Genomic DNA, 7,500 nt, shown 5'->3' on the forward strand with positions numbered 1-7,500 from the left:
CTCTCCCCCCCGGGAACCGGGTTGACCTGTTGACCTGGTGGCCGATTCCCTCCCCGGGCACCAGGTCAACCGCCGCTGCTTTCAGCGGGGGTTGACCTGGTGGCCGATTCCCTCCCCGGGCACCAGGTCAACCTCCGCTGCTTTCAGCGGGGGTTGACCTGGTGGCCGATTCCCTCCCCGGGCACCAGGTCAACCTCCGCTGCTTTCAGCGGGGGTTGACCTGGTGGCCGATTCGCTCCCCGGGCACCAGGTCAACCTCCGCTGCTTTCAGCGGGGGTTGACCTGGTGGCCGATTCCCTCCCCGGGCACCAGGTCAACCTCCGCTGCTTTCAGCGGGGGTTGACCTGGTGGCCGATTCCCTCCCCGGGCACCAGGTCAACCTCCGCTGCTTTCAGCGGGGGTTGACCTGGTGGCCGATTCCCTCCCCGGGCACCAGGTCAACCTCCGCTGCTTTCAGCGGGGGTTGACCTGGTGGCCGATTCGCTCCCCGGGCACCAGGTCAACCTCCGCTGCTTTCAGCGGGGGTTGACCTGGTGGCCCATTCGCTCCCCGGGCACCAGGTCAACCTCCGCTGCTTTCAGCGGGGGTTGACCTGGTGGCCGATTCCCTCTCCGGGCACCAGGTCAACCTCCGCTGCTTTCAGCGGGGGTTGACCTGGTGGCCGATTCCCTCCCCGGGCACCAGGTCAACCTCCGCTGCTTTCAGCGGGGGTTGACCTGGTGGCCGATTCGCTCCCCGGGCACCAGGTCAACCTCCGCTGCTTTCAGCGGGGGTTGACCTGGTGGCCGATTCCCTCCCCGGGCACCAGGTCAACCTCCGCTGCTTTCAGCGGGGGTTGACCTGGTGGCCCATTCGCTCCCCGGGCACCAGGTCAACCTCCGCTGCTTTCAGCGGGGGTTGACCTGGTGGCCCATTCGCTCCCCGGGCACCAGGTCAACCGCACCCTTTTTCGGCCGCCTTCGCCTCCAAATTTTTCCCCCCGTTTCCTTGCCCACTCCTCGGTCACTTCATACGCCCTCCCCCTTACATCCACCGTACGCAACACCTCCACCGGGCTTAATAGTCCACAACCGAGACCCAGGGCCTTCCCCGCTCTCAACAACCTCCACCCACGGTCCCCCTCCACCGGGCTTAATAGTCCACAACCGGGACCCAGGGCCTTCCCCGCTCTCAACAACCTCCACCCACGGTCCCCCTCCACCGGGCTTAATAGTCCACAACCGGGACCCAGGGCCTTCCCCGCTCTCAACAACCTCCACCCACGGTCCCCCTCCACCGGGCTTAATAGTCCACAACCGAGACCCAGGGCCTTCCCCGCTCTCAACAACCTCCACCCACGGTCCCCCTCCACCGGGCTTAATAGTCCACAACCGGGACCCAGGGCCTTCCCCGCTCTCAACAACCTCCACCCACGGTCCCCCAAGACGCACGTTCCAAGCCTTAACCCTCAGACCATCCACCCCCCGGGGGGGACCCCACACCCACCTGACCCCAACTCACTCCCACCAAAAACACCACCACCGCCACCGCCTCAACGGCCTGCCCAACCCAGCACTCCCACACACACACCTGCCCCACCAACGCTCCACACACGCTTTCTTCCCTCTCCCCGACCCGACCCAAGCCATCGCACCGCACCGGGTGAGGGCCTTAGCTTCCTCGCCCGCCCCCCCGCCCCCGACACGCAGGCAGGCAGAGGGAAAGGCCTCAGCGCCCCCCAGGACCGTCGCGCCGCCTTGGCCTCACGGCTTCCCTGCTCCCGCACGGCAGACACACGCCCCGCTCTACCCCCGCTGGGGCCAAAAGCTGCCTACGGCACCTGGGATTCCCAGGCGGTCACCCATCCAGGTACTAGCCAGGCCCGGGACGGTTTACCTTCCGAGATCGGACGAGATCGGGGGCATTCGGTCCGGTATGGCCGTAGGCCCCCGCCTCCCCGGGCTTTAGCGTCAGCAGCCTGGCCTCAGTCAGCCGGGCCCAAACAATTAACCCGGAGGCCGGGCCGAGGGAAAACTTCCTCCGAGCCGGCCCAAGGGGAAGGGAGGACGAGGACGCCGGGCCCGGGAGGTGACAGGACGTGCACGTCAGACCCGGGAAGCTGTGCGCCCCGAGGTTAACCCCCGGGCCGGGGCGGGGAGAGAAAAATGTTCTAAGTCCGGTAGGGACAGCAGGTCAACCCCGGTCCGAGGCGGGGAGAGAAATTTTCCAAGTCCGGCAGGGACAGCAGGTCAACCCCGGCCGCCGTAGCAGAGGTTGACCTGGTGTCCGATTCGCTCCCCGGGCACCAGGTCAACCTCGGGCGCTTTAGCGGAGGTTGACCTGGTGTCCGATTCGCTCCCCGGGCACCAGGTCAACCTCGGGCGCCTTAGCAGAGGTTGACCTGGTGTCCGATTCGCTCCCCGGGCACCAGGTAAACCGTGGCCGCTTTCAGCGGAGGTTGACCTGGTGGCCGATCCCCTCCTCGGGCTCCAAGTCCGGCAGGGACAGCAGGTGAACCCCGGCCGCTTTAGCAGAGGTTGACCTGGTGTCCGATTCGCTCCCCGGGCACCAGGTAAACCGTGGCCGCTTTCAGCGGAGGTTGACCTGGTGGCCGATCCCCTCCTCGGGCTCCAAGTCCGGCAGGGACAGCAGGTCAACCCCGGCCGCTTTAGCAGAGGTTGACCTGGTGTCCGATTCGCTCCCCGGGCACCAGGTAAACCGTGGCCGCTTTCAGCGGAGGTTGACCTGGTGGCCGATCCCCTCCTCGGGCTCCAAGTCCGGCAGGGACAGCAGGTGAACCCCGGCCGCTTTAGCAGAGGTTGACCTGGTGTCCGATTCGCTCCCCGGGCACCAGGTAAACCGTGGCCGCTTTCAGCGGAGGTTGACCTGGTGGCCGATCCCCTCCTCGGGCTCCAAGTCCGGCAGGGACAGCAGGTCAACCCCGGCCGCTTTAGCAGAGGTTGACCTGGTGTCCGATTCGCTCCCCGGGCACCAGGTAAACCGTGGCCGCTTTCAGCGGAGGTTGACCTGGTGGCCGATCCCCTCCTCGGGCTCCAAGTCCGGCAGGGACAACAGGTCAACCCCGGTTCCGGGCGGGGAGAGAAAAATTTTCTAAGTCCGGCAGGGACAGCAGGTCAACCCCGGCCGCCGTAGCAGAGGTTGACCTGGTGTCCGATTCGCTCCCCGGGCACCAGGTCAACCTCGGGCGCCTTAGCAGAGGTTGACCTGGTGTCCGATTCGCTCCCCGGGCACCAGGTAAACCGTGGCCGCTTTCAGCGGAGGTTGACCTGGTGGCCGATCCCCTCCTCGGGCTCCAAGTCCGGCAGGGACAGCAGGTGAACCCCGGCCGCTTTAGCAGAGGTTGACCTGGTGTCCGATTCGCTCCCCGGGCACCAGGTAAACCGTGGCCGCTTTCAGCGGAGGTTGACCTGGTGGCCGATCCCCTCCTCGGGCTCCAAGTCCGGCAGGGACAGCAGGTCAACCCCGGCCGCTTTAGCAGAGGTTGACCTGGTGTCCGATTCGCTCCCCGGGCACCAGGTAAACCGTGGCCGCTTTCAGCGGAGGTTGACCTGGTGGCCGATCCCCTCCTCGGGCTCCAAGTCCGGCAGGGACAACAGGTCAACCCCGGTTCCGGGCGGGGAGAGAAAAATTTTCTAAGTCCGGCAGGGACAGCAGGTCAACCCCGGCCGCCGTAGCAGAGGTTGACCTGGTGTCCGATTCGCTCCCCGGGCACCAGGTCAACCTCGGGCGCTTTAGCAGAGGTTGACCTGGTGTCCGATTCGGTCCCCGGGCACCAGGTAAACCGTGGCCGCTTTCAGCGGAGGTTGACCTGGTGGCCGATCCCCTCCTGGGGCTCCAAGTCCGGCAGGGACAGCAGGTCAACCCCGGTCCCAGGCGGGGAGAGAAAAAATTTCTAAGTCCTTCAGGGACAACAGGTCAACCCCGGTTCCGAGCGGGAGAGAAAAATTTTCCAAGTCCGGCAGGGACAACAGGTCAACCCCGGTTCCGGGCGGGGAGAGAAAAATTTTCAAAGTCCGGCAGGGACAGCAGGTCAACCCCGGCCGCTTCAGCGGAGGTTGACCTGGTGTCCGATTCGGTCCCCGGGCACCAGGTAAACCGTGGCCGCTTTCAGCGGAGGTTGACCTGGTGGCCGATCCCCTCCTCGGGCTCCAAGTCCGGCACGGACAGCAGGTCAACCCCGGCCGCTTTAGCAGAGGTTGACCTGGTGTCCGATTCGCTCCCCGGGCACCAGGTAAACCGTGGCCGCTTTCAGCGGAGGTTGACCTGGTGGCCGATCCCCTCCTCGGGCTCCAAGTCCGGCAGGGACAGCAGGTCAACCCCGGCCGCTTCAGCTGAGGTTGACCTGGTGTCCGATTCGCTCCCCGGGCACCAGGTAAACCGTGGCCGCTTTCAGCGGAGGTTGACCTGGTGGCCGATCCCCTCCTGGGGCTCCAAGTCCGGCAGGGACAACAGGTCAACCCCGGTCCCAGGCGGGAGAGAAAAATTTTCTAAGTCCGGCAGGGACAACAGGTCAACCCCGGTTCCGAGCGGGAGAGAAAAATTTTCTAAGTCCGGCAGGGACAACAGGTCAACCCCGGTCCCAGGCGGCAGAGAAAAATTTTCTAAGTCCGGCAGGGACAACAGGTCAACCCCGGTCCCAGGCGGGAGAGAAAAAATTTCTAAGTCCGGCAGGGACAACAGGTCAACCCCGGTCCCAGGCTGGAGAGAAAAATTTTCTAAGTCCGGCAGGGACAGCAGGTCAACCCCGGCCGCTTTAGCAGAGGTTGACCTGGTGTCCGATTCGCTCCCCGGGCACCAGGTCAACCTCTGGCGCTTTAGCAGAGGTTGACCTGGTGTCAGATTCGCTCCCCGGGCACCAGGTCAACCTCGGTCGCTTTAGCAGAGGTTGACCTGGTGTCCGATTCGCTCCCCGGGCACCAGGTAAACCGTGGCCGCTTTCAGCGGAGGTTGACCTGGTGGCCGATCCCCTCCTGGGGCTCCAAGTCCGGCAGGGACAACAGGTCAACCCCGGTCCCAGGCGGGGAGAGAAAAAATTTCTAAGTCCGGCAGGGACAACAGGTCAACCCCGGTCCCAGGCGGGGAGAGAAAAAATTTCTAAGTCCGGCAGGGACAACAGGTCAACCCCGGTCCCAGGCTGGAGAGAAAAATTTTCCAAGTCCGGCAGGGACAGCAGGTCAACCCCGGCCGCTTCAGCTGAGGTTGACCTGGTGTCCGATTCGCTCCCCGGGCACCAGGTAAACCGTGGCCGCTTTCAGCGGAGGTTTACCTGGTGGCCGATCCCCTCCTCGGGCTCCAAGTCCGGCAGGGACAACAGGTCAACCCCGGTCCCAGGCGGGAGAGAAAAATTTTCTAAGTCCGGCAGGGACAACAGGTCAACCCCGGTTCCGAGCGGGAGAGAAAAATTTTCTAAGTCCGGCAGGGACAACAGGTCAACCCCGGTCCCAGGCGGCAGAGAAAAAATTTCTAAGTCCGGCAGGGACAACAGGTCAACCCCGGTACCGGGCGGGAGAGAAAAAATTTCTAAGTCCGGCAGGGACAACAGGTCAACCCCGGTCCCAGGCTGGAGAGAAAAAATTTCTAAGTCCGGCAGGGACAACAGGTCAACCCCGGTCCCAGGCGGCAGAGAAAAAATTTCTAAGTCCGGCAGGGACAACAGGTCAACCCCGGTCCCAGGCGGGAGAGAAAAATTTTCTAAGTCCGGCAGGGACAACAGGTCAACCCCGGTCCCAGGCGGCAGAGAAAAAATTTCTAAGTCCGGCAGGGACAACAGGTCAACCCCGGTCCCAGGCGGGAGAGAAAAATTTTCTAAGTCCGGCAGGGACAACAGGTCAACCCCGGTCCCAGGCGGCAGAGAAAAAATTTCTAAGTCCGGCAGGGACAACAGGTCAACCCCGGTACCGGGCGGGAGAGAAAAAATTTCTAAGTCCGGCAGGGACAACAGGTCAACCCCGGTCCCAGGCTGGAGAGAAAAAATTTCTAAGTCCGGCAGGGACAACAGGTCAACCCCGGTCCCAGGCGGCAGAGAAAAAATTTCTAAGTCCGGCAGGGACAACAGGTCAACCCCGGTCCCAGGCGGCAGAGAAAAAATTTCTAAGTCCGGCAGGGACAACAGGTCAACCCCGGTCCCAGGCGGCAGAGAAAAAATTTCTAAGTCCGGCAGGGACAACAGGTCAACCCCGGTCCCAGGCGGGAGAGAAAAATTTTCTAAGTCCGGCAGGGACAACAGGTCAACCCCGGTCCCAGGCGGGAGAGAAAAATTTTCTAAGTCCGGCAGGGACAACAGGTCAACCCCGGTCCCAGGCGGCAGAGAAAAATTTTCTAAGTCCGGCAGGGACAACAGGTCAACCCCGGTCCCAGGCGGCAGAGAAAAAATTTCTAAGTCCGGCAGGGACAACAGGTCAACCCCGGTCCCAGGCTGGAGAGAAAAAATTTCTAAGTCCGGCAGGGACAACAGGTCAACCCCGGTCCCAGGCGGGAGAGAAAAAATTTCTAAGTCCGGCAGGGACAACAGGTCAACCCCGGTCCCGGGCTGGAGAGAAAAATTTTCTAAGTCCGGCAGGGACAACAGGTCAACCCCGGTCCCAGGCTGGAGAGAAAAAATTTCTAAGTCCGGCAGGGACAACAGGTCAACCCCGGTCCCAGGCGGCAGAGAAAAAATTTCTAAGTCCGGCAGGGACAACAGGTCAACCCCGGTCCCAGGCGGCAGAGAAAAAATTTCTAAGTCCGGCAGGGACAACAGGTCAACCCCGGTACCGGGCGGGAGAGAAAAAATTTCTAAGTCCGGCAGGGACAACAGGTCAACCCCGGTCCCAGGCGGCAGAGAAAAAATTTCTAAGTCCGGCAGGGACAACAGGTCAACCCCGGTCCCAGGCTGGAGAGAAAAATTTTCTAAGTCCGGCAGGGAGAACAGGTCAACCCCGGTCCCAGGCGGCAGAGAAAAATTTTCTAAGTCCGGCAGGGACAGCAGGTCAACCCCGGTCCCAGGCTGGAGAGAAAAATTTTCTAAGTCCGGCAGGGACAGCAGGTCAACCCCGGCCGCTTTAGCAGAGGTTGACCTGGTGTCCGATTCGCTCCCCGGGCACCAGGTCAACCTCTGGCGCTTTAGCAGAGGTTGACCTGGTGTCAGATTCGCTCCCCGGGCACCAGGTCAACCTCGGTCGCTTTAGCAGAGGTTGACCTGGTGTCCGATTCGCTCCCCGGGCACCAGGTAAACCGTGGCCGCTTTCAGCGGAGGTTGACCTGGTGGCCGATTCCCTCCTCGGGCTCCAAGTCCGGCAGGGACAGCAGGTCAACCCCGGTCCCAGGCGGGGAGAGAAAAAATTTCTAAGTCCGGCAGGGACAACAGGTCAACCCCGGTCCCAGGCTGGAGAGAAAAATTTTCCAAGTCCGGCAGGGACAGCAGGTCAACCCCGGCCGCTTCAGCTGAGGTTGACCTGGTGTCCGATTCGCTCCCCGGGCACCAGGTAAACCGTGGCCGCTTTCAGCGGAGGTTTACCTGGT

At 62.7% G+C, this 7,500-nt stretch overlaps 1 non-coding gene across 1 annotated transcript; it reads right to left on the reverse strand.

Moving 5' to 3' along the window:
• Positions 1–1,807: 1,807 nt before the first annotated feature.
• On the reverse strand, positions 1,808–1,926 carry LOC142006159 (5S ribosomal RNA). Its single transcript, XR_012643271.1, has one exon. It is a non-coding gene; the product is annotated as a 5S ribosomal RNA (ribosomal RNA).
• Positions 1,927–7,500: the final 5,574 nt, after the last annotated feature.

Source organism: Carettochelys insculpta, unplaced genomic scaffold (genome assembly GCF_033958435.1).
Source record: "Carettochelys insculpta isolate YL-2023 unplaced genomic scaffold, ASM3395843v1 scaffold_0042, whole genome shotgun sequence".
Classification (NCBI taxonomy): domain Eukaryota; kingdom Metazoa; phylum Chordata; order Testudines; family Carettochelyidae; genus Carettochelys; species Carettochelys insculpta.